This window comes from Meles meles, chromosome 16 (genome assembly GCF_922984935.1).
Source record: "Meles meles chromosome 16, mMelMel3.1 paternal haplotype, whole genome shotgun sequence".
Classification (NCBI taxonomy): domain Eukaryota; kingdom Metazoa; phylum Chordata; class Mammalia; order Carnivora; family Mustelidae; genus Meles; species Meles meles.
This window is the reverse complement of record NC_060081.1, coordinates 3,988,300-4,014,122: the sequence shown is the minus strand read 5'-3', so window position 1 is coordinate 4,014,122 and position 25,823 is coordinate 3,988,300.

Sequence of the window (25,823 nt, the reverse complement as noted above, 5' to 3'; positions counted from 1 at the left end):
GACACACAATGAGACTCTAACCGGGCACACAAAATTTGGTGTTTGTTCCACGGCAGGATAGGGAGAATCTGTGTTTCTAAAAGAGGATCAAATAGGACATTCATTGCTGGAACTGTGGCCGAACGAGATGGACCATGAGTTTCAATATGTTTGAACGTGAATTGTGATCCAAAGAATAGCAGCTTCATATCTCTTAAAATGTCATTCTAAGAGTTTTGTGAAACGCACACTCCCTCCCACCTACCCCCCCCCCCAACACACACACTTAAAAGAGTCCCACAGAATTTAGGGAGCAAGTGAGGAGTAGCACTCATGGAACCAATCTCAGAGAAAACACCTTAAGGAAAAAAAGTATCAACGTCAGAAACCAACAAAACTGGAAAAGTTAACTTCTTACCTATCAAGAATTAATTAAAGCATTCAGGACTAAACTCTCCTAAACAACCTAACCTAAATATCCCCTACACACAAGTATGCCCGGAAATCCAATACCTGAGAGAATAGGATAAATTCCAAGACACATACCCCCTAACAAGACTAGGTCATGAGCATACACATCTGACTTCTCAAGTAATGAATAAAGTGTTTGAAGTATTCCCCAAACACCTCCCAACGCCCAAAAAGCCAGGCCCAAACAATTTGCTGGTCAATACTCCGAGACATTTAATTAAGTCAATGCTGGTTCTTCTCATCTATTCCTGAAATGTAGGAAGAGGGAATCATCTAATTTGCAATGTCCAAAGACCCAATGCAGATAAGGACCTCATAGGAAATCAATTGCATACCATTTTAATCAGTATGATAATAAAACTATACTTCATTTATTTCCTCTTTCTTTCTTCATCTACATGGGAAACGGCCTCTTTTTCTTTCTTTTCTATACTTTTTCTTCTGTTAGGGAAGCTAGACTTTCATCCGTCATACTTTTGTGAGATAGTGTTCCCTGATTATTTAGTTGCATATACCACCGAGTGCTCATCAACAGCATATATGCCACAGCACCTCTATACCATGAACCAGTTCCCTCATTCCTGGCACGTCTCATCCATGTAACCCTCAGCTTGGTTCCCAGAGATCTGAGTCTCTCCTGGTTTGTCTCCCTGTCTGACTTCTTCTCTTCCGTTTTCCCTTGCTTTTACTCATGTCCATGGTTTTCCTCATGGGACATATATGAGTGAAAACATATGATATTTCCCTTGGACTCCTTCTGATTTCATTGAGAATATCCCAGCCCTGTGTCACTCATGTCAAGGCGAGTATTGGGGCTTCATCCCACTTGATGTCGGAGGTATCATCTGTGGCCAGGATGGACCACGCCTTCTGTATCCAGTAGCCTATTGAAGGGCATCTCTGCTCCTTCCACAGTTCTGCGAGAGTGGGCATGGTAGGGCATCCATTTAGGCAGTTCCTTTTCCTCTGAATTAAGAGAGTTGGTCAACATGGGCATCTTCTCAAGGAGCCAGGTGAGGAGGAACAATGGGAGAACAAGGGGCCATTGCAGCGGGACAGAGAGCAGATGCAGGAAGACGAAGAAGAGGAGAACAAACAAGGGAGCTCAGAGCCAAGGTCTGGAATTTTAGGATGGTGGGAGGTGCTCTGGACCTGGCTGCATTCCATAGGGGCATAGGTCCAAATTGAATAAAGCATCCTCTTGCCCCAGACAATCCTTATTGACTGTTGCTTGTTCTTGTTGTTCTTCAATGACGTGCTTGGATGCATAGGACACACAGAGACAGCGAGAACATAATCAGTGAGGGAGCTAGAGAGGGAGAAGCAAACTTGCCTCTGAGTGGGGAACCTGAGGTGGGAGACATTCCAACGAGCTTGGGATAAGGAGCAGAGCGGAAGGCTGCTTCTGAATTGATTGAGCCACCCCTGGACACAATCTTTTTCTTCTTAACACCTCATTGTTCAAGACAAGAACTCCTGCTCTGTTATTGTTTAGAAATGCAGGGGATAGGGTTTGGGCTTGGGCTGGTGTGGCTTGCTCTATACAACATGCTGTTAGCGCTGGTATAGCTGGTCTCCTTGAAGTAAGGCACTTGTCTTCAGAAACACTCTTCTCCCAAGCATATTTGGCCGAAGAGAATACCTCCATTGCTAGCTTTAGAAGGGTGAATGACACTATGTCTTGTGTTCCTCTGCTTCTGTGGATGGTGCTGGGAGTCCTCTGTGCCTCGGAATCTGGATCTCTCTTTCTGCCCCCAGATGAGGGGTGTTTGAAGCTCTGATTTCTCAAGGAGGTGTTGGGCCCACTATTCTCTCTCTTCTAAGTCTCCTACAATAAGCACCCATACAGATTTATTGCAGTCACAGATTTCCCTACGTCCATTGTCATATTCCTTCATTCTTTTCTCTCCTTTCCTTCGTTTTTTTTTTTGTTTTTTTTTTTGTTTTTTTTTTTTTTACAGTACTTGGATTCCAGGTACCTCTTTGGATCCTCTGGTTCTGCCAGCTTCCTGAACTTTGCATCCAGCTTGCTAACAAATCTTTTCGGAAGGGCCTCTTCATTTTATTTTTTTTTTTATCACCTTTATCTCTGTGGTCCGAGACTCCCTGATTCCTTCTAGGTTTTTCTGATCCAGAGTGAGTATCCTGGCTGCTGCTTAAATCCTCCACCCGGCATGTGACATGTACAGGTTTCACTTCCACTTCTTGGCCATGACCTGTTCCTGTTCTTATGCCTCGGCATCAATTGATTCCTCCATCGTTGCCTTAGTTCAGGTCTCCGTATTCTTCTCTGTATTCAAAAAGTGCCTTCTGATTTCTACGCTGAGAGTAATTTTTTAGGATTAAGATATCGTGGAGTGCCACTGGCTGAACCTTGATGGGGACTCTGGGATAATGTGGCATGCCCACTGGGTTGGGATGTGGGATGTGGGATGTCCACTCTCTTCTGGGCCAGTCCTCTGCAGAGGCACTCGTTGCCTGCCTTTCAGAGTGTTTGGACCGCATATGGTGAGGTGTAGCTTGGTCGGCTCTGGTGTGCCTATGAAAGGAGACTTTCAACCCACTCAACCTTACTAAGGCCTGCTGAATGCTGTGGTCAAGAGTGAGGATGTGGGCCGGGGTTTTTTCTAGTCCCTGAATGGAGGGTCTGTTCCCCTGGTACTAAGCAATGTGGCCTGAAGGAAGGTAGTCCCAACAAGTTTCCAGGGTTGGAATATGTGATTACAGGTTAGGCAGCTAATGTCCGTACCGTCCTGTCTGTGGCCACTAGCTCGGGTTTATGCTGACGGTGGTAGAGACCCAAGATTCTTTTGCCCCCATCGAGGCATCGCCACGAATAGTGCCTATCACTGATGCACAGCAAGAAACAATAATCGTACCACTTTTTCAACAAGTATTGTTTCTGATCATGGTTTCCAGGCTGTCTGCACCCGGTTGCTTGCTGGTGTTCTCTGCAGGAGAAACACAGTGTTCTCTGGAGTCCATGTCTGTCAAGCATGCTGATCTGAGATACCCGGGCCTCAAGACCCTTTGTTTGCAAGTACTCGTGTCATTCAGAACGTCTCCATTTCTATGCCAACAGCTATGGTTCTGAATCTATCTTTTGGGTTCCCAGTGTGCTCCTCTCTCCTGGGCCTTTGTCTTTGGCCATGGCTCCCTGGCCTCGGAAGCACCACCGTCCATTTCTCCCCTAAGACATGTCTACACCCTTCTCCCATGGTCCCTGTGACTTCTTCTCCCTTTCACCGTGGAGTTTGATTTCAAGGCTTCAGGTTCATTGACGCCATGGTTCCATTGATGTGGTCATCTTCCTGTTGTGCTGATGGCTGAAGACAAGCCGGGAGATCCAAGACATTTCTGCAATCTCCCTGTCCTCCCAATGCACCACAGACTCTTACCCAGCCACAAGCAAGAAGGAATCTTGAAACTTGCCACATGTGGCAGAAAAGTGGCGAGCATTGGGCTGCTTCCCATCTGTCAGTCACAGAAAAACAAATAACATACGATTTCACTCACTCGTGGGAGGAAAGGAACATATGAAAAAGGAAGAAAAATGGGACACACAATGAGAATCTAACCGGGCACACAAAATTTGGTGTTTGTTCCACGGCAGGTTAGGGAGAGTCTGTGTTTCTGAAAGAGGATTAAATGGGACATCCATTGCAGTAAATGTGTACAAACGAGATGGAACATGAGTTTCAATATGTTTGAAGGGGAATTGTGATCCAAAGAATAGCGCTTTATATCTCTAAAATATCATTCTAAGCGTTTTGTGAAACACACCCTCCCCCCCACCTTTCCCCACACACACACTTAAAAGAGTCCCACAGAATTTAGGGAGCAAGTGAGGAGTAGCACTCATGGAAACAAACCTCAGAGAAAATACCTTAAGGAAAAAAAGTATCAACGTCAGAAACCTACAGAGCCGGAAAAGTTAACTTCTTACCTATCAAGAATTAATTAAAGCATTCAGGACTACCTCTCCTAAACAACCTAACCTAAATGTCCCCTCACACAAGTATTCCCGGAAATCCAATACCTGAGAGAAAAGGATAAATTCCAAGACACATACCCACGACCAAGACTAGGTCATGAACATACACATCTGATGTCTCAGGTAATGAAGAAAGTATTTGAAGCATTCCTCAAACACCTCCCAAAACCCAAAAAGCCCGGTCAAACCAATTTGATGGTCAACACTCTGAGGCATTTAATGAAGGCAATGCCGGTTCTTCTCATCTATTCCCAAAATGTAGGAAGAGGGAAGAATCTAATTTGCAATGTCCAAAGATCAATTCAGTTAAGGACCTCATAGGAAACCAATGGCATACCATTTAAACCAGTAAGATAATCGACATGGCCTTGTTTCTGGGCTGGAAGATTAAGCGGATTTGGTCTTTCCAGGCATCCATGCAGTGACTTGTGCTACAACGTCTTTCCATAAGGGGGACCCTGGTGCCATCAAAACGGACGCTCCCCCGCCCACAGAAAGAAAAAATGCTGTTCGGAGCAGCTCACAAATCCCAGAATAGGAAGGCCTCCATGACCTCAATAGGCCACCACTCCATTCGTCAGCCATCACGGACACTAACTGCAGCGTGAGCGAACATCTGACACGTGCCCTGACTCAGGGTCTAGAGATCTCGACCCAGACGCTGCACATTGGAAATGCCATGTGCTCGGCCCTGAAGGGAACCGGCACTTGTGTTCAGAATTCTATCCTCACACTCCTGGACCACCAGCCCTCCAGATTGTTAATTCGGGAGACACAACACAGTCTTCCGCCTGCCCTGCTGAAAGAAGAAGAGCCCTAGGCATCTGGCTAGAATCCCCACGTGAGGATCAACCTGCACGGATGGCACCCCAATGTCCTAGGCCACCCTGAGCACTAATGCTCTGTCTGACACAGCCTGAGCCCCGACTTCCCATCAGCCCGCCCCCCCCCCCCCGATATAGGGCACCGTATCCTGCACGAGGATATGTGCCAAGACCAGATACTGTCATCTCTACCCAACCAGGGTATTCAGCGTCTGTGTCCACATGATAGCTCAAGTCCCGGCCTATTAGGGAACCTCAAGCGTAAAGGAACACTCCTCCTTACCCATGAGGGGAAAATCTTGCTGTGGGGATAGGTATCTAACCCTCAGATTGGAGCCAGCTGCATGGTCCATGTACCACGCCCACCAGGAGAGCTGCCCTGACCACAAACAGGCATTGTGACCCTCAACCTGAGCCCGCTTTCAAACCAGCCCCCTCGCTAGCTGGACCAGGAGCTCACATATCAGGCCTGACATGCCCTTAGGCCCAACTCATCACCCTCAGTCGGATTCTCCAGGGGCCCAGACACAGAAGCCAACTCTAAATCCCTGCTATGGTGGGAATCCTGAGATGGAAAACAACACTCTTCCCTTCCCCCCGAAAGACATGAAACCCTTGGGAGCCAGGCATAATCCCACAGAGGCAGAATCTCCCGTGGCCCTATGAGGTTACTGATCCATTCCATGGCCAAGCGAGACACACAACCCAGACAGAAAGGTCCACGCTCAGGCCTCCCCTTCGCACTCATTTCAGATCCTGCGGCATTGCCCTCACGGTCCGAAGATAGGCCATACCATCACCTCGCCACTATCTTTATGCCAAGTTTGTGTTTGCAGATTTTGTCCCCAAAGCCCAGGCCAATAGGCCCTACAGGGTGGGGCCTCCAGAGCCAAAGAACAGGACTCTGACTGCCCACCTGAAGGAACCTTGCCCGTCCACATTTGCACAAATGCTCAAGATTGGGAGACACTGCTCTGAGCACACCCCAAATTGGTTGGCAGCCTTGGACAAATGCTGTATTCAAACACAGGCCAGAAACCTACCCCCAGGCAGAAACCCAAGTCAATGGACCTGTGTCAGAAGATGGAACCTGACATAACCCTAGGACGTCAATGGAACCCTAGCTTAGGTTTGCAGGCATTTGTCTCCAGAGACAAACTCAGGAATACCAACATATGGTCCAACACTTGATCCCTGAGCCACAAACCAGAACACGTCCTGTCCCCAGAAGGCAACCTGGCTCTTGGAAGCTGCGTCCAACCCTCAGGGGAGAGATTTCTTCATGGCGCCTGAGCCCCTGCTACATTATAAGGTCTCCCTGGACAAAAGCCAGCATTGTGACCCATCAGAATGAGGCTCCCTGTCACCTCAGTCCCCTCGGCACTTTGCTCCAGAGACACCAGATCAAAACGGCCATGTTCCTGGGCTGGTATGGTAAGTGGAGCTGGGCTTTCCAGGCATCCATGCGGTGACTTCTGCTATGACGTCTTTCCTACTGGGGGACTCTGGTGCCATCAAAACGGGCTCCCACTTTCCTGCAGAAGGAAAGCGTGCTTTTGGGAGCAGCTCACATGCCCCTGCCTAATAAGATCTCCATGGCCTCATGAGGCCACCCCTCCATTCGTCGGCCATCATGAACAGAAACTCCAGCATGAGTGAGCACCCAATGTCCTAGCCACCCTGTGCACTAATGCTCTGTTTGACACAGCCTGAGCCCCGACCTCCATCAGCCCCCCAGGTAGCGGGCCCCATATCCCGCAGTTGGACATGTCAAGGCCAGAGACTGTCATCTCTACCCTACCTGGGTATTCAGGCATCTGTGCCCAGACATAGCTCAAATCCCAGCCTATGGGGGGAACCTCAAGCGTTAAAACCAACTCCTCCTTCCCCACCACAGGAAAATCGTCTGTGGGGAAGGTGCTCTAACCCTTATAGTCGGAGCCAGCTGCATCGAACATGAGTCCACGTCCACTCCGGAGGGCTTCCCTGGCCACAAACCGGCATTGTGACCCTCAGCCTGAGCCCAATTTCAAAACATCCCCCTCCCTAGCTGGACCAGGAGTCACATATCTGGACTGACATGGCCCTAGGCCCAAATCCTCACCCAGAAGCCGACTCGGGAATCCCTGCTATGGCGGGACCCTTGAGACAGAAAAGAGCACTCTTCCCTTCCCCTTGAAAGAAACCAAACCCTTCAGATCTGGGCAGAATCCTCACAGCGGCAGAATCTTCCATGACCCCATGAGGCTACCACTCCATTCCCTGGCCAACCGAGACACACAACCCAGACAGAAAACCCTGCGCTCCCGCCTCCCCTTTTTAACTAATTTCTGATCCCGCAGCACTGCCCTCACGTTCCACAGATCAGGCGTCCCATCACGTTGCCCAGAACCGTATCCCAAGTGTGTGTTTGCAGACTTCTGTCCCCAACCCTGGCCGACAGACCCTGCAGGATGGTGTTAGGGTCTGTGATCAAAGGAACGAGACTGACACAAAGCAAAAATCAAGCAAAGCTTTATTTCGGGCCATGCATCAGAAATCATACTGACAGGTAGGTGCCTGAGCCTTGCTGGGGCCACTGCCTCCTTGCCCTGGGGTACCTCCTGGAGGCTCCCTCCCAAACCCTCACTGTACCACAGGCTGATCCCTGGGACATGGCCGCTCCTGATGAGGCTGCTCCTGAAGTGGCCGCTCACGATGAGGCCGCTGCCAAAAGGCCGCTCCCTGGATGAGGCTGCTCCTCAAGAGCATCTCCCTGGACCTGTGACAGCAAGCAGCGGCGCCGCTGCCAATGAGGCCACTCTGGATGAGGCCGCTCATGACAAGGCCGCTGCCAATGAGGCCGCTTCCCATACAAGGCCGCTATGGACGAGGCCGCTCCCTGACCATCTAGTGACAGTGCCGCTGCTTGGGCAGTGAGGCCGCTGCAGATGAGGTCGCTCCCCGGGATGAGGCCACTTGCAATTAGGCCGCTCGTGATGAAGCCGCTCGCTATGAGGCCACTCTGGATGGGGTTGCTTCCCGGGACGAGGCCACTGCAGATGAGGCCACTCCCCGGGATGAGGCTGCTCCTGACGAGGCCGCTCCCCAACCGTATGTTGACAGCACCGCTGCTCATGTGGTGAGGCCGCTCAGGGTGGCGCCGCTGCTTGGGGCGGCAAGGCTGCTCCAGTTGAGGCCGCTCCTTGGGACGAGATTCCCAGCAATGCCGCTCCTGACAAAGCTGGTACTGGCGGCAGCACTCCTCGGGGCGGCAAGGCTGCCAGCAATGGCGCTCCCGATGCTCCTGATGACAAAAAGGGTGTTGTCACTCTCCACAACCCTGACAATACCACTCCTACGACTACCCTAATGGCTCCCAATGGCTCCCCTAATGGCTACTCTAACAGCTCTTGCTACCCCCTACTCTAACTCATCATGCTACCTCCCCCCACCGCCACAGCCACACAGACCAGCCTTTATAGAGGTGGTTATCCCGGCCCACACAAGGTGGCCAGTAGGAGTGCAACTCACCTCAGTAAATATATGCATGCCACACTGATTGGCCATCTCCATCTAGCTGGCCTGGCCCGCCCCTACATTCCACCCTTTTCTTTGGAAACTAGTCAAATCCTTGACATTTCAGCCAGTTCTATGCTCTCCTGTTGTTAGGGGGCTACATTGAGCATGTAATACTGGGGCCAAAAAGTAACAGTAGTGCACAGTCAGCTGATGAGTTAGCCATTCAAAACTTTTGTTTAACCTTTTCCATTTTTTCCTAATTCCGTTCATCTAATTTCCCACCTATACTTTTCATAAACTGGTAACAGTAGGAGCAACAATAAACTCACATTGTTTTTAGTCTTAGCTTTAGTCCATGGTCAGTGGGGTCTGTCAGCTGCAGCTTCCCTCTGTGGGGGCATCCTCATCCTCAGCTCGTTTGACGTGACCTGCATGAATCCAGGCCCTAATGCCTTCTACTTTTACTGCCGTGGGGGTGGTCAAGATAATAGTAAATAGTCCCTTCCAGCAAGGCTTCAAGTTTCCCACTTGATAGCGACGTATCCAAACCAAGTCCCCGGGTTGGTAAGGATGTGGATCCACCTCCGTCTCCGTCCCAGTGTGGACGGTCCGGATCCCTGAGTGGGCCTTTTTTTTAAGACAGACTGTAATGCCTGCAGTGACTGGAGTACAGATTGATCAGTCATTTCTGCTGTCGAGGACGGTGGGGTCTACCAAACATTATTTCAAATGGGGTCACCTTGGTTAAATAGGGTGTACATTGTGCCCTGAGGAGGGTGAAAGGAAGGAGATCCACCCATCCACCGCCAGTCTCCAGAATTAGTTTTGTCAAGGTCTCTTTAAGAGTCCGTTCCATTCTCTCTACTTAACCCAGAACTCTGGGGCCAGTAGGCACAATAGAGTTTCCAATTAGTGCCCATGGCCTTCGCCAATGCCTGTGAGACTGAACTCACAAATGCAGGGCCATTGTCTGACCCGATTGTGAGAGGCAGCCCAAACCTAGGAATTATTTCTTCTAGTAGCTTTTTGGCTACCACTCCTGCCATCTCATGTTTGGTGGGAAAATCCTCTATCCAGCCTGAAAAGGTATCGACAAAAACTAACATGTACTTGATCCCATATTTTCCAGGTTTCATTTCTGTAACATCTATTTCTCAATAAATTCCTGGTTCCTTACCTCTTTCTCTTTTCCCTCTTCCCATTTTAGTTCTTCCCACATGAACCGCCTGACATTGAGCACATCTATCAACTACATCCTGAACCATACGCCCTAATTTAGAAACCTGGAACTGCTTGCCTATAAGCTCCTTGAGTTTGCGTATCCCCAAATGAGTACCCTGATGTACTTGGTGTACTAACTTTTTGCTCAGTCTTTGAGGAAGAATTATTTTTCCTGCTTCAGTCTTAGCCGAGTCCCCTTCATAGTCCAATTAAACCCATTTCTGTAAATACTTTAAATCTTCTTCTGAATAGTTCGGTTTTTCTGGTAGGGCTGCAGCCTGGAGTGTAACCAGTTCTTGCACTGTTTCACGAGCTGCTTGCTTTGTGGCTTGATCTGCTAATTGGTTTACTTTTGAAATAAGATCAGTCCCCTTTTGGTGTCCCGGGCAATGCATAAGGTCCACCTCTTTCGGGTCCCAAATAGCCTGGAGGAGAGCCAATATTTCTCCTCTGTTTTTAATTCCTTTTCCTTGTGCTGTTAATAGGCCCCAATATTTATAAATAACCCCATGTATATGGAGAGTAACAAAGGCTTACCTGCTGTCTGTATATACGGCGGTTTTACCTTTGGCCATATGCAGTGCCTTTGTGAGTGCAATCAGTTCCTCTTTTTGAGCCAAAGTTCCATGTGGCAGGGATGCTGTCCAGAGTTTATGCTCAGGAGAAACTACCGCAGCCTCCGCATACCTCTTTCATTGACCATGTAGCAACTCCCATCTGTGAACAGAGTCATTTTGACATCCAGGAGGGGAATGTCTGTGAGATGCGGCCTTATTCCTGCTACTTGGTTTAGGACCTCCCCGCAGTCATGTGGGTGGTCAGCCAGCTCCTCTTGCAGCAGTGTGGCTGGATTTAGCACAGTCGGGGGCTGGAAGGTCAGTCTTGGTTCATTGAGGAGGAGGGCCTGATACCCCGTCACTCAGGCATTTGTCATCCATCGGACTGGTGGAGTCTGGTGAAGGCTCCATACACATACACATAGCGTGTATGGTGGTTATGATGAGATTTTGACCCAAAGTCAATTTACTCGATTCCTTGACCAGGTGGGCCGTGGCAGCAATTATGCGGAGGTAAGAGGAAACCCAGATGCTACTGGATCTAGTTTCTTGCTAAGATAGGCTACTGGCCTTTGCCAAGGCCCCAGGGTCTGAGTTAAAGCTCCTTTGGCCACTCTTGCTTTTTCATCCACATACATGTGGAAGGGCTTGGTAACATCTGGGATGGCCAATGCTGGGGCATGCAGTAAGGCTTCTTGTAATTCCTGAAATGCTCCTTTGGCCTCAGCTGTCCACTCTATCATATTGAGCCCCCCTTTTGCCAGATCATAGAGAGGTCATTCAATCTCTGCAAACCGCGGTATCCACAGCCTACAATAACCCACTCTCCCAAGAAACTCCCTCACTTGTGGGGACGTGGTGGGGCAGGGGTATCAGGTGATCACCTCTTTCGTGGACTCAGACAGTAAACGCACTCCCTCGTGAAGATCAAAGCCTAGATAAGTGGCATTGCTCTGACAGAGCTGTGCTTTCTTTGCTGACACCTGATACCCTTTTTCCTGCAGAGTCTGTAAGAGAGCTCTTGTCCCCCGCAAGCATGACTCACAGTCCTCAGCGGCTATCAGGAAGTCATCAACATACTGTAACAGAGTGAATTCTGGGTTGGAGGTTCTGTACTCACGCAAATCCTCGTGTAGTGCCTCGTCAAAAAATAATAACTTCCCGCAAGTTCTGAACAGTTCGGCACTCCCCAGTCTCAGCCTTTTTGATGTGCGGCAAAGGTGTGTTCCATGGAGATTTGCAAGGAACCAGGATCCCATCTCCTCGGAGGCAGTTAATGTGTTTTCTAATCCCTTCCTTTCCTTCCTAGGGAAGGGGGTACTGCCAAACGCGAATAGCCGTCACCGTCGCCTTTAATTGTACCACCACTGGAGGTTGTTCCTTAGCCAAGCCAGGGGGCTTCCCTTATGCCCAGTCCTCAGGAAACTTGACCTGTAGGATTTGGAGAAGGTTCACCCCTTTGTCCCCTCTAGATTTGAGACTGGCTCATAAAGGAGGTATTGATCTACTGCTTCCATAAGCACCTGTACAGTGGGTTGTCTCAAGGTTACAGTCATGTCTTCTTCCGAGAACTGAATGTCAGCTCTTAACTTACGGCGGGGATATCTTCCCATCAAGTTATATGGGGCATTATGGAGGGCCAAAAATCGATGTGTCACTACTCCCGAGGCCAAATTTAAAGTCCTTTCTGTTGTCCATTTATGTCTCTCTGTGCCATTTGCTCCTTGTTACCCAGACCTCTTCCCCAGATAGTTTTCCCATAGGTTTAAGTAACGATGAATATCGGGCTCCCGTGTCCACCAAAAAATCAACTGATTTCCCCTCCACTTCAATTTTTACCCGAGGTTTGGTGAGGGTCTCCGAACCATGGCCCTTTCAGTCTCTGGTGGCTAGCATTGCTGTCTTCCTTTGGGGGCACACCCTGGCCCAATTCCTTTCCTTCACAGTAAACGCACTGATCTGAATCTACGTCTTCCCGCCTGCCTTTTCTGTGTTTAGGCTTTTCCTTCTGTTTACTCTCCCCAACATGTTTCCTCCCCGCCTCATGTAATGCCAAAATCTTAACCAGTTTTTAGCTCTGTTTTTCATCCTCTTGTGCATCCCTGTTGTTAAACACCTTTTCTGCTATTCCCACTAACGCAGTCAGATTCTTCCCTTCAAACCCAACGATTTTCTGAAGTTTCTTCCTTATATCTGGGGCTGACTGACTAACAAATGCAAGATTCATTGCCGTCTGATTTTCAGGTGCCTCAGGGTTGATTGGGCTATACATTTTATAGGCTTCAATTAGCCTTTCTAGGAAAGCTCCTGGAGACTCATTCTTACCTTGAGTCACCATACTAATTTTAGATAAAATTATGGGTCTCCTTGAAGCTGCACGGAGGCCTCCCAGTAGAACCTGGTGGTAGAAACATAAGCTCTCCTTACCTTCATCGCAATTTGGATCCCAGACAGGGGTTTCCCTTGGGCAGTAGTCTTCCATTCGGCGGGGATCGAGGTCCCTGCCAAGTCTCTCGCTTATCCCCTTATGGGTTTTTCACATGATGCGATCCCTCTCTTCCACATTAAAGAGAACCATAAGGAGCTGTTGAAAATCCACCAGGTAGTTTGGTGGGTAAGAAAAACAGTCTCCAAGAGACTAATTAAATCCTGAGGGTAGACAGAGAAGGATTTGTGTTGGGTCTTCCAGTTAGAGATGTCAGAAGAGGAGAAAGGGAAATAGCTTAGGTGGGGGCGCCCTCTCCCACCCGGTAGAGCAACTTCACGGAGAGGCAGCATTGGCGCAGACAGTATTGGTGAAGTAAATGGAGGATGAGGGGGATAGAGGAAAGGGGAAGGATCTGGGTGGACACTCTGCTTGGTAGTCCCATAGGTAGATCCCGACCACGTATGAGATGGACTGGCAAAGACATCCTGGGACTGAGAGTCAGATTTAGGGGATAGATAAAGTGGTGGGGAAATTCCACATCCTCCACATCTGATAGAGATAGGACGGTCTTGTTCCCTGGCTCCTCCTTTTCTCTCTGCTCTGGTTTTGGTGCTCTGACCTCCTTAGAGGGAGAGAGATGGTTTCATTAGCAGGGGGAAGGTGGGACTTGAGCCATGATGGTGGCTCTTCTATCAGATATCGCTAGGCCACAATGTATGGTATTTGGTCTCGATGTAGATCGAAGACCTCACTCAGTGTAGAACAGATCTGAGCCAAGGCAAATATTCCTTCCAGCAGCCACCCTGTGGAGAAAGTGGGCCACTCTAATTGACAGAGTGTTTTTAGTTTTCCCGGGTAAACCTTGTCACCTGACTGAGTGGCTTTAACTTGGAAATCCTTGAAGTGTTCCAGAACAAGACCTAGGTGTGTCACAGGTCGCTTACTCCCTGCTTGTCCCATTTCTCCAAATACAACAAACAACACAACAGACAATTAAAAAACAAGGCAGACACAACCACAGGCCCAGTGATCCCCATCCAGAGCCTGCTGCTGTTGGGGACTTCCTTGGTCCCCTGCAAACACAACAAACAAAAGATCCTGGCAAAGACAACTGCAGACCCAACGATACTTACCCAGGACCTGCCACTGAGGGGGCTTTCTTTTAACCCCCAACTGTCTAGGGGGACTCGAACCCCCCTACCGTCTAGGGGAATTCAAACACCCTGTACGTCTAGGGGGACTCAAACTCCCTGTACACCTAGGGGACTCAAAACCCCCATACTCCCTAGGAGTCTGAGTCCCCACCCCGTACACCTAGGAGGACTCGAGATCCCTGTCGATCTACCAGCAGAGGGATGGGGCGTCCCCATATCCACTACAGCCTTGGGGAGCATGGCCACGTCCAGCTTCTCCCCAGTGGGCTATACCCTGGAGCTCCGCAACCAGACAGACAGACAGGATCTCGATAGAGGCTTTTTACAGAAATTCCGATGCTGGCTCAGTTCTCGTCGTTTGATCCCAGATCGAGCTACCAATATTGGGGTCCGTGATCAAAGGAACAGGACTGACACAAAGCGAAAAGCTTTGCCCCAAGCAAAGCTTTATTTCGTGCCATGCTTCAGAAATCAAACTGACCGGTAGGTGCCCGAGCCTTCCTGGGGGCCACCACCTCCTTTCCCTTGGGTCCCTCCTGGAGGCTCCCTGCCTCACACTCACTGTACCCTAGGCCACTCCCTGGGACAAGGCCTCTCCTGATGAGGCCGCTCACGACAAGGCTGCTGCCAACAAGGCTGCTCCCCAGATGACACCGCTCCTCACGTGGCCACTCCTCAGACTCATGACAGAGGGAGCAGCAGTGTCACTGTCAACAAGGTCATTCCAGATGAGGCCGCTCACAACGAGGACGCTGCCAACGGGACCACTCTCCGGGATATGGCCGCTCCCTACGAGGCCGCACCCCGACCATCTATTGACAGCGCCGCTGCTTGGGCGGCGAGGCCACTCGCGGCGGTGCCACTGCTCATGGCGGCGAGTCCACTCACGTCAGCGCCACTGCTCAGGACGGCGGTGCCGCTGCAGATGAGGCCAACCCCTGGGATGAGGCTCCCAGCAATGCCATTCCTGACAGGGCTGCACCAGGAGGCGCTGCTCCTCAGGGCAGCGAGGCTCCCAGCAATGCCACTCCCGATGCTCCTGATGACGAAAAGGGCGCTGTCACTCTCCACAACCACAACACTACCACTCCTACCAAAACCCTAACGGATCCCAATGGCTCCCCTAATGGCTACTCTAATGTCTCCTGCTTCCGGATACTCTAACTCATCCTGTTGCCCACCCCTTGCAGCCTCACAGACCAGCCTTTAAAGAGGTGGTTGAGCCTGGCCCACACACAGGTGGCCAATGGGATTACAACTCACCTCAGTAAATATATGCATGCCACACTGATTGGCCATCTCCATCTAGATGGCCTGGCCCACCCCAAAAGATGGGGCCTATGGAGCCACAGCGCAGGACTCTGCCTGCCCACCCAAAGGAAACACTGCCCGTCACATTTGCACAAACCCCCCAGATTGGGAGACACCTGCAATGCCTCTGAGCCCACCCCAAATTCATTGGCTGCCTTGGAAAAAAGGCACATTTGGAAACGTGTCAGACACCTACCTCCAGGCAGACACCCAGGTCAATGGCCCTGAGTCAGAGGATGGAACCTGACATAACCCTTGGGCCTCAACAGAACCCTAGCTTAGGTTTGCAGTTATCTGCCTCCAGAAGCAAACTCTGGAATACCTACATATTTTCCAACCCTGATCCCTGAGCCACAAAACAGAACAACTCCTGTCCACAGAAGGCAACCTGGCTCTTGAGATCTCCGTCAAACAATCTTGGGAGGAGAAATTGCATAGCACCAGAGTCCCCGCCACTTTCTAAGAAAGCCATGGACACAAGCCAGCATTGTGACCCATCAGAATGAGGCTCCAGGTTCACCACAGCCCCCTGAGCACATTGCCCCAGAGCCACCAGATCCAAACGGCCTTGTTCCTGGGATGGAAGGGGAAGCTGAGCTGGGCTTTCCAGGCATCCATACATTGACATCTGCTATGACATTTTTCCAAATGGGGGAACATGGTGCCATCAAAATGGACTCCTGCTGTCCTGCAGAAGGAAAGCTTGCTGTTTGTAGAAGCTCATAAGCCCCAGTCTGGGAAAACCTGCATGGACTCATGAGGCCATCCCTCAATTCGTCCACATTCATGGGCACAAACTCCAGCGTGAACGACAATCTGACAAGTGCCCTGACTCAGGTGCTGGAGATCTCGTGTCAGACGCCACACATTGGAAATGCCAGGTGCTCGGCACTGAACTGAACCGGCACTTGTGCGTTCAGAATTCTGCCCTCACTCTCCTGCCCCGCAAGCCCTCCGGATTGTTCACCCACCCCAATCTTCTGCCTGGCCTCCAGAAAGAAGTATGGCCCTAGCGCTCTGCCCAGAATCCCCACGTGTGAATCAAACTGCACGGACCTTGATGGCACCCCAATGTCCTAGGCCACCCTGTGCACTAATGCTCTGTCTGACACAGCCTGAGCCCTGACCTCCCATAAGCCTCCCAGGTACAGACAAACATATCCTGCAGATGGTTCGTGCCAAGGCCTGAGACTGTCATCTCTACCCAACCTGGGTATTCAGGCGTCTGTGCCCAGACTATAGCTCAAATCCCAGCCTAGGGGGGACCTCAAGCATCAAAGAGCCCTCTGTCTTTCCCACGATGGGAAAAGCTTGCTGTGGGGATGGGGGCAAACCCTCAAAGTGGGAGCCAGCTGCATGGCCCATGAGACCACGCCCAATCAGGAGGGCTGCCCTGCCCACAAACAAGCATTGTGACCATCAGCCTGAGCCTGCTTTCAAAACAGCCCCCTCACTAGCTGGAACAGGAGCCCGTCTAGCAAGCCTGAGATGCCCCAAGGCCCAAATCCTCACCCTCGTTAGGGTTCTCCAGGGGCCCGGACCCAGATACTGACTCTGGAATCCATGCTATGGCGGGACCCCTGAGACGGAAAACAGCACTGTTCCTTCCCCCTGAAATACATCAAACCCATGGGAGCCTGGCAGAATCTTCACAGAGCTAGAATTTCCCAAAGCGCCATGAGGCTACCTCTCCATTCCGTGGCCAACCGAGACACAGAACCCAGACAGAAAAGCCTGCGCTAATCGCCTCCCTGTCAAAATAATTTCAGATGCCGCGGCACTGCCCTCACGGTCCACAGATCTGGCCTCACATCACGTCGCCCAGAACACTACACCGAGTGTTTGTTTGGAGACTTTTGTCCCAAAAGCCCTGGCAGAAAGGATCTCCAGCATGGGGTGTCTGGAGCCACAGTGCAGGACTCTGCCTGCCCAACCAAAGGAAACTCTGCCCGTCACATTTGCACAAACCCTACAGATTGGGAGACACCTGCAATGCCCCTGAGCCCAGCCCAAATTCGTTGGCCGCCTTGGAAAATAGGTGCATTCAGACACATTCCAGACATTGACCTCCAGGCAGACAACAAGGTCAATGGCGCTGAGTCAGAAGATGGAACGTGACATACCAAAGGACCTCAACAGAACCCTAGCTTAGGTTTGCAGCCATCTTCCTCCAGAGACAATCTCTAGAATACCTACATATGGTCCAACACTTGATCCCTGAGCCACAAAACAGAACAACTCCTGTCCCCAGAAGGCAACATGGCTCTTGGGAGCAGCGTCCAACCCTCAGGGGAGGAGAATCTTGCATGGTGCCTGAGGCCCCGCCACATTCTAAGGTCTCCCTGGACACAAGCCAGCATTGTGACCCATCAGAAGGACGCTCCCTGTCACCTCAGCGCCCCTGGGCATTTTGCCCCAGACGCACCAGATCAAAATGGCCTTGTTCCTGGGCTGGAAGGGTAAGTGTAACTGGGCTTTCCAGGCATCCATGCGGTGACTTCTGCTATGGTGTCTTTTCATACGGGGAACCTGGGTGCCCTCAAAGCTGACTCCCCTGTCCCTCAGAAGGAAAGCTTGCTGTTCAGAGAAGCTCACAAGCCCCTCCTGGCAAGACCTCCATGGCATCATAAGGTTACCCCTACATTCATCGGCCATCATGGACACAAATTCCAGCATGAGCAACCATCTGACACGTGCCCTGTCTCAGGTGGTGGAGCCTCGATTCATATGCTGCATATTGGAAATGCCAAGTGCTCGGCAGTGAACGGAACTGGCACTTGTGCGTTCAGAATTCTGTCCATAACCTCCTGGCCCACCAGCCCTCCATATTGTTCATTCTGGAGCCACAACAGAGTCTTCTGTCTGCCCTCCAGAAGGAAGAGGGTCCCTAGGGATCTTCCCAGAATCCACTAGTGAGGGTCAACCTGCATGGACCTCGACGGCACCCCAATGTCCTAGACCACCCTGTGCACTAATGCTCTGTCTGAAACAGACTGAGCCCCGACCTCTCAACAGCCCCCCAGGTAGCAGGACACATATCCTGCAGGTGGGACATGCCAAGGTCAGAGATTGTCATCTCTACCCAACGTGGGTATTCAGGCTTCTGTGTTCAGACCATAGCTCAAATCCCAAACTATGGGGGAATCTCAAGCATCCATGAACACTCCTCCTTCCCCAAGAAGGGAAAAGCTTGCTGTGGGGATGGAGGTCTAACCCTCACGGTGGGAGCCAGCTGCATGGCCCAAGAGACCACACCCACCCAGGATGACTGCCCTAGCCACAAACAGGCATTTTGACCCTTAGCCTGAGCCTGCTTTCAAATCAGCCCCCTCACTAGCTGGAGCAGGAGCCCGCATATTGGGCCTGACATGACCCTAGACCCAAATCCTCACCCTCGGTTGGGTTCTCCAGGCGCCCTGATCCAGAAGCTGACTCTGGAATCCATGCTATGTTGGGACCCCTGAGACGGAAAACCACAGTCTTCCCTTTCCAGAAAGACACCACAACCTTCGGAGCTAGGCAGAATCCTCATATAGTCAGAATCTCTCATGGCCACAGAGGGCAACCATCCATTCGGTGGCCAGCCCAGACACACAACCCAGACAGAAAAGCCTGAGCTCCCGTCTCCCCGTCGCCCTAATTTCTGATCCTGAGGCACTGCTCTCACGGTCTGCAGATAAGGCCTGCCATTACATCACCCCTCATCCTAACCCCAGTTTGTGTTTGCAGAATTTTGTCCCCAAAGCCCTGGCCAACAGGCCCTCCATGATGGGGTGTCTGGAGCCTCTGTGCAGGACTCTTCCTGCCCTCACATAGGAAACTCTGCCCGTCATATTTACACAAACCCTCTAGATTGGGAGACACCCGAAAGGTCCCTGAGCCCACCCAATTTCATTGGCTGCTCTGGACAGAAATGCACAGTCTGATACATGCCAGACACCAACATCCAGGCAGAAACCCAGGTCAATGGCCCTGAGTCAGAAGAAGGAAAATGACATAACGCTAGGACTTCAATGGAACCCTACTTTATGTTTGTAGGCATCTGTCTCCAGAGGCAAACTCTGGAATACATACATATGGTCCAGCACTTGATCCCTGAGCCACAAAACAGAACACCTCCTTCCCCAGAAGGCAACCTGGCTCTTGGGAGCTGCGTCCACCTCTCAGGGGAGGAGAACCCTGCATGGCGCCTGAGACCCTGCCACATTCTAAACTCTTTCTGGACAGAAGCACGCATTTTGACCCATAACCATGCGGCTCCCTGTCAACTCAGTCCACTGGCCAATTTCCCTAGAGTCACCAGATCCAAAATGCCTTGTCCTGAACTAAAATGAAAACCTGAGCTGGGATTTCCAGACTCTTTTGGTGAGCTCTGCTACCATGTCTTTCCATATGGGGGACTCTGCAGCCTCCAAAATGGAGCCCGCCTGTACCGCAGAAGGAAAGCTTGCTGTTCTGAGCAGCTGACAAGCCCTAGCGTGGGAAAACCTCCATGGCCTCATGAGGCCACCCCTCCATTTACGAGGCATTATGGTCACAAACTCCAGTGTGAGCGACCATCCGACACTCTCTGACTCGGGTGCAGGAGATCTTGAGTCAGAAGCTGTACATTGGAACTGCCATGTAATCGGTACTGTACTGAAACGGCACTTGTGTGTTCAGACTTCCTTCCTCACCCTCCTGGCTAGAAAGACCTCCAGACTGGGAATTCTGAAGCCACAACGCAGCCTTCTTCCTGCCCTCCAGAAAGAAGAAGGGCCCTATGAGCTGCCCCGAATCCCCATGTGAGAATCAACCTACAGGTCCCTAGACGGAACTCTAATATCCAGACCGCACTGTGCACTGATGCTCTGTCTGACACAGCCTGAGACCCGACCACCAGTCAGTCCCCCAGGTAGCGGGTGCCATCTCCTGCAGGTGGGACCAGCCAGGCCCGAGGCTGTGATCTCTACCCAACCTGGGTGTTCAGGCATCTGTGCATAGACCATAACTGAAATCCCGCCTGTGGGGGAACTTAAAGCACAAAAGAGCACTCCTCAATCCCCATGGCTGTAAAATCTTGCTGTGGGGATGGGGGTACAAACCCCAGCTGCATGGCCCATGAGACCACGCCCACACCGGAGTCCCGCCCTGGGCACAAACAGGAATTTTGAGGATCAGCCTGAGCCTGCTTTCAAACAAGCCCCCTCGCTAGCTGGATCAGGGGCCCACATATCGGGCCTGCCATGCCCCTAAGTCCAATGCTCACGCTAGGTCTTGTTCTCCAGGTACCCGGAACCAGAAGCCGACTCTGGAATCCCTGCTATGGAGGGACTCCTGAGATAGAAAGCATCTCTCTTCCCTTCATCCAGAAAGACACAGAAACCTTGTGAGCCGTGCAAAATCCCCCCAGAGGCAGAATCTCCCATGGGCCCATGAGGCCACCCTTCCCTTTCGTGGCCAAGCGAGACACACAGCCCAGAAAGAAAAGCCTCCGCTCCTGCCTCCCCGTCACCCTAATTTCAGATCCCGAGGGTCTGCCCTCACGGTCTGCAGATTGGGTCTGCCATCACCTCGCCCCTCACCCTAACCCCAGTTTGTGTTTGCAGACTTTTGTCCCTAAAGCCCTGGCCGACAGACTCTCCAGGATGGGACCTCTGGTGCCACAGCACAGGATTCTGCCTGCTCTCCCAAAGGAAACTCTGCCCATTATATTTGCACAAACCCTCCAGATTGGGAGACACCTGCAAGGCCTCTGATCCCACCTAATTTCCTTGGCCGCTCTGGACAGAAATGCACAGTCTGACACATGCCAGACACCTACCTCCAGGCAGACACCCAGGTCAATGTCCCTGAGTCAGAAGTTGGAAAATGATATGCGCCTAGGACCTCAAAGGAACCATTGCTGAGGTTTGCAGGCATCTGTCCCCAGAGGAAATTTTGGAGCGTAAGGGTCCATGGTCAATGTTACGAGACGAACATCAAGCAAAACTATTTCAGGCCAAGCATTGTAAGTCAAACCAGAGTTCGGGACCATTTCTTACGTCTAGTGACGATGACGCCGCTGCTCCCGATTGTAAAGAAGCATGGATTATGAGGATGACAACCCTGACGACACAGACTTTGCTCCAAATGACGCCACTCTGACAAGGCCTCTCCCCAGACGAGGCCACTGGGGACGAGTCTACACGCTGGACGAAGTCCACACCCGATGATAAAGAGGCCGCTCTGGACCAGGCCACTCTCATGAGCCCGCATGCCTACGATGCGGCTCCCCAGAATGACGCTGCTCCAGCGAGGCTTTGTCATGGGAAAATGAGGCCAGTCTCGGCAGGGCCACGGTGAGGCGGGTCATGGGCTACTCTACTGCTCGGGTAGAAGAGGCCGCTCGTGGTGGTGCTGCTGCTAGGGGCGTGGCATCTCCCAGCAATGCCGCTCCCGATGCTTCAGATGATCCTGAAGCTCTGATGCTCTGGACGACCCCGATGCTATCACACCTACGACTACCGTAAGGCTCCCAACAGCTTCTCTAACAGCTACTCTAACTCCTCCTACTACTCTAACGGCTATTCTAACTCCTCCTACTTCTCTAATGTCTATTCTAACTCCTCCTAATTCTCTAACGGCTATTATAACTCTTCCTACTTCTCTAAGGCTATTCTAAGTCTTCCTACTTCACTCCCCCCCAGCCTCACAGAAAAACCTTTATAGAGGTGGTTGAGCTAGGCCAACACACAGGTGGCCAATGATATTTTAACTCACCACATTTAATATATGCATGCCCCGCTGATTGGATACGGCAATCTGGCCAAGCCACCAAAACAGATCCCCCTGTACTGCAGAAGGAAATCTTGCTGTTCAGAGCAGCTCACAAGCCCCAGCCTGGGAAAACCTCCATGGCCTCATGAGGTCACCCTTCAATTCATCTAGCAACATGGATACAAACTCCAGCGTGAGCGACCATCAGACATTCGCCCCGACTCAGGTGCTGGAGATCTCGAGTCAGACGTTGCACGTCTGACTGAAAAACCATGTGCTCGGCATTGAAAAGAAATGGTGCTTGGGCGTGCAGACTTCCGTCCTCACCCTCCTGGCCAACAAGCCCTCCAGATTGGGAATTCTAGAGCCACAACGCAGCCTTCTGCCTGCACTCCAAAAAGAAGAATGGTCCTATGGGTCTGCCCAAAATTCCCCTGTGAGGATCAAACTGCACGGCCCTAGATGGAACCCCAATATCCAGGCCAACTGTGCACTAATGCTCTGTGTGACAGAGTGTGAGCCCCGACCTCTAATCAGCCCCACAAGTAGCAGGCTCCATCTCGTGCAGGTGGGAGCGGCCATGGCCCTAGGCAGTCATGTCTACCCAAACTGGGTATTCAGGCATCTGTGCCCCGACCATAGCTCAAATCCCGTCCTATGGAGGAACCTCAAGCACAAAGGAGGACTCCACCTTCCCCACGCTGGAAAAGCTTGCTGTGGAGATGGGGGTCGCACCTTCAGAGTGGGAGCCAGCTGCATAGCCCATGAGTCCACGCCCACCCAGGAGGTCTGCCCTGGGTACAACCAGGCATTGTGACCACCAGCCTGAGACTCCTTTCAAACAGCCCCCTAACTAGCTGGACCAGGGGCCTGAATTTTGGGCCTGACATGCCCCTAGGCCCAAATCCTCACTGTCTGTCGGGTTTTCCAGGAGCCCAGACCCAGAAGCCAACTCTGGAATCCCTGCTATGCCGGGATCCCTGAGACAGAAAACAGTTCTCTTCCCTTCATTCAGAAAGACACCAAAACCTTGGGAGCCATGCAAAATCCCCACCGAGGCAGAATCTCCCATGGACCATGAAGCCACCACTCCATTCTGTGGCCAACCGAGACACAACCCAGAAAGAAGAGCCTGCGCTCGTGCTTCCCCGTCGATCTAATTTCCGATCCTGAGGCACTGACCTCGGTCTGCAGATCGGGCCATCCATCACCTCGCACTTCACCGTAAACCGAGTTTGTGTTTAAAGACTTTTGTCCACAAAGCCCTGGCCCACAGGCCCTCCAGGATGGGGCCTCTGGAGCCACAGCACAGGACTCTCCTGCCCTTTTGAAGGATATTCTGCTCATCACAGTTGCAGAAACCCTCCAGATTGGGAGACACCTGCAAGGACCTGGAGCCTACCCAATTTCGTTTGCTGCTCTAGTCAGAAATGCAGTCTGACACATGCCAGACAACCTACTTCCAGGCAGACACCCAGGTCAATGACCCTAAGTCACAAGATGGAAACTGACATGCCCCTAGGATCTCAATGGAAACCTAGCTTAGGTTTGCAGGCATCTGTCCCCAGAGGAATGTTCGGAGTACTTACCTATGTTCCAACGCTAGGTCCCTTAAGCAAAAAAACAGCACACCTCCTGTGTGCTCTAAGGAGCTCTAACCTGGCTCTAAGGAGCTGTGTAAAACCCTCTCAGGTGGAGAATTCTGCATGGCGCCGAGCCTCTGCCACATACTTACATCATACGGAACATAAGCCAGCATTGTGATCCATCAGCTTGGGGCTCCCTGTCAACACAGCCCCCTGGGCATTTCGCCCCAGAACCACCAGATCGAAACTGCCTTGCTCATGGGCTGAAAGTGTAAGCTGAGCTGGGATTTCCAGGTGTCCTTGCGGTGAGTTCTGCTACCAAGACTCTACATATGGGGGACACTGAATCCATCAAAACGGACTCCACCTGTCCCGCAGAAGGAAATCTTGCTGTTCGGAGCAGATCACAGGTCCCAGCCTGGGAAAACCTCCCTGCAATCCTGAGGCAACCCCTCCATTTGGCTGCCATCATGGACACAAATTTCAGTGTGAGCGACCATCCGACACTGACCCTGACTTGGGTCCTAGAGATCTCAAGTCAGACACTGAATATTGGAATTACCATGCACTCATCATTCAAATGAACCAGCACTTGTGTGTTAAGATATCCGTCCTCAACTTCATGGACAGCAAGCCCTCCAGACTGGGAATTCTGGAGAGACAACGCAGCCTTCCACATGCCCTCCAGAAAGAAGAAGGGCCCTAAGGGTCTGTCCAGAATCCCTTCGAGACGATCCACCTGCATGGCCCTCAATGGCACCCCAGTCTCTTAGACCTCACTGTGCACTAATGCTCTGTCTGACACAGCCTGAGCCCTGACCTCCCATCAGCCCCCAAGGTAGTGCACCCCATATCCTGCAGGTGGGACGTGCCAAGGCCAGACTGTTGTCTCTACCCAACCTGGGTATTCAGGCATCTGTGCAGAGACCATGACTCAAACCCTGGCCTATGGGGGAATCTGAAGCACAAAAGAACAATCCTCCTTCCCCATGGCAGGAAAAGCTTGCTGTGGGGATGGGGTCAAACCCTCAGTGTGGGAGCCATCAGCATGGCCCCTGATACCACACCAAAATATTAGGGTGGCCCTGGCCACAAAGAGGCATTTTGACCCTGAGCCGGAGCCCGGTTTCAAACAAGCCCCCTCTCTAGCTAGACCAAGAACCTGCATAGAGGGCCTGCCTTGCCCCTAGGCACAAATCCTCACCCTCGCTCTCACTCTCCAGAAGCACGAATCCAGAAGCCATCTCTGGGATCACTGATATGGCCCGAACTCTGAGACGAAAACAGGACTCTTCCCTTCCCCCCGAAAGACACCAGACCTTTTGGAGCACGGCAGAATCCCCACAGAGGCAGAATCTCCCTTGTCATCATGAAGCCACCCCTCATTTCCGTGGCCATCTGAGACACACAACCCAGACAGAAAAGCCTGTGGTCCTGCCTCCCCGTCGAACTAATTTCAGATCCCGGGCACTGCCCTCATGGTCCGCAGATCGGGCCTGCCATCACCTCGACCCTTACACTAACCTTAGTTTGTGTTTGCAGACTTTTGTCCCCAAAGCCCTGGCTGACAGGCCCTCCAGGACAGGGCCTCCAAAGCCAAAGTGTAGGGCCCTGCCTGCCATCCTGAAGAAAACTGTGCTCATCACAGTTGCACAAACCCTCCAGATTGGGAGACAACTGCAAAGCCCCTGAGGCGACCACAATTCCATAGGCCGTTCTGGAAAAAAAGGGGATTCTGGCACATGCCAGACACCTACCACCAGGCAGACACCCAGGTCAGTGGCCCGGGGTCAGAAGTTGGAACCTGACATGCCTTTGGGACTTCAACAGAACCCTAGCTCAGGTTTGCAGGCATGTGTCCCCAGAGGCAATTTCTGAAATCACTTCATATTTTCCAACGGTTGGTCCCTCTTCACATAACAGAATACCTCCTGTCCCAGAAGGCAACCTGGCTCTCGGGAGCTGGGTCCAACCCGCAGGGGGGAAGAATCCTTCATGACACCTGAGCCTCCAACACATTCTAAGGTCTCACTGGACACAAGCCAGCATTGTGACCAAT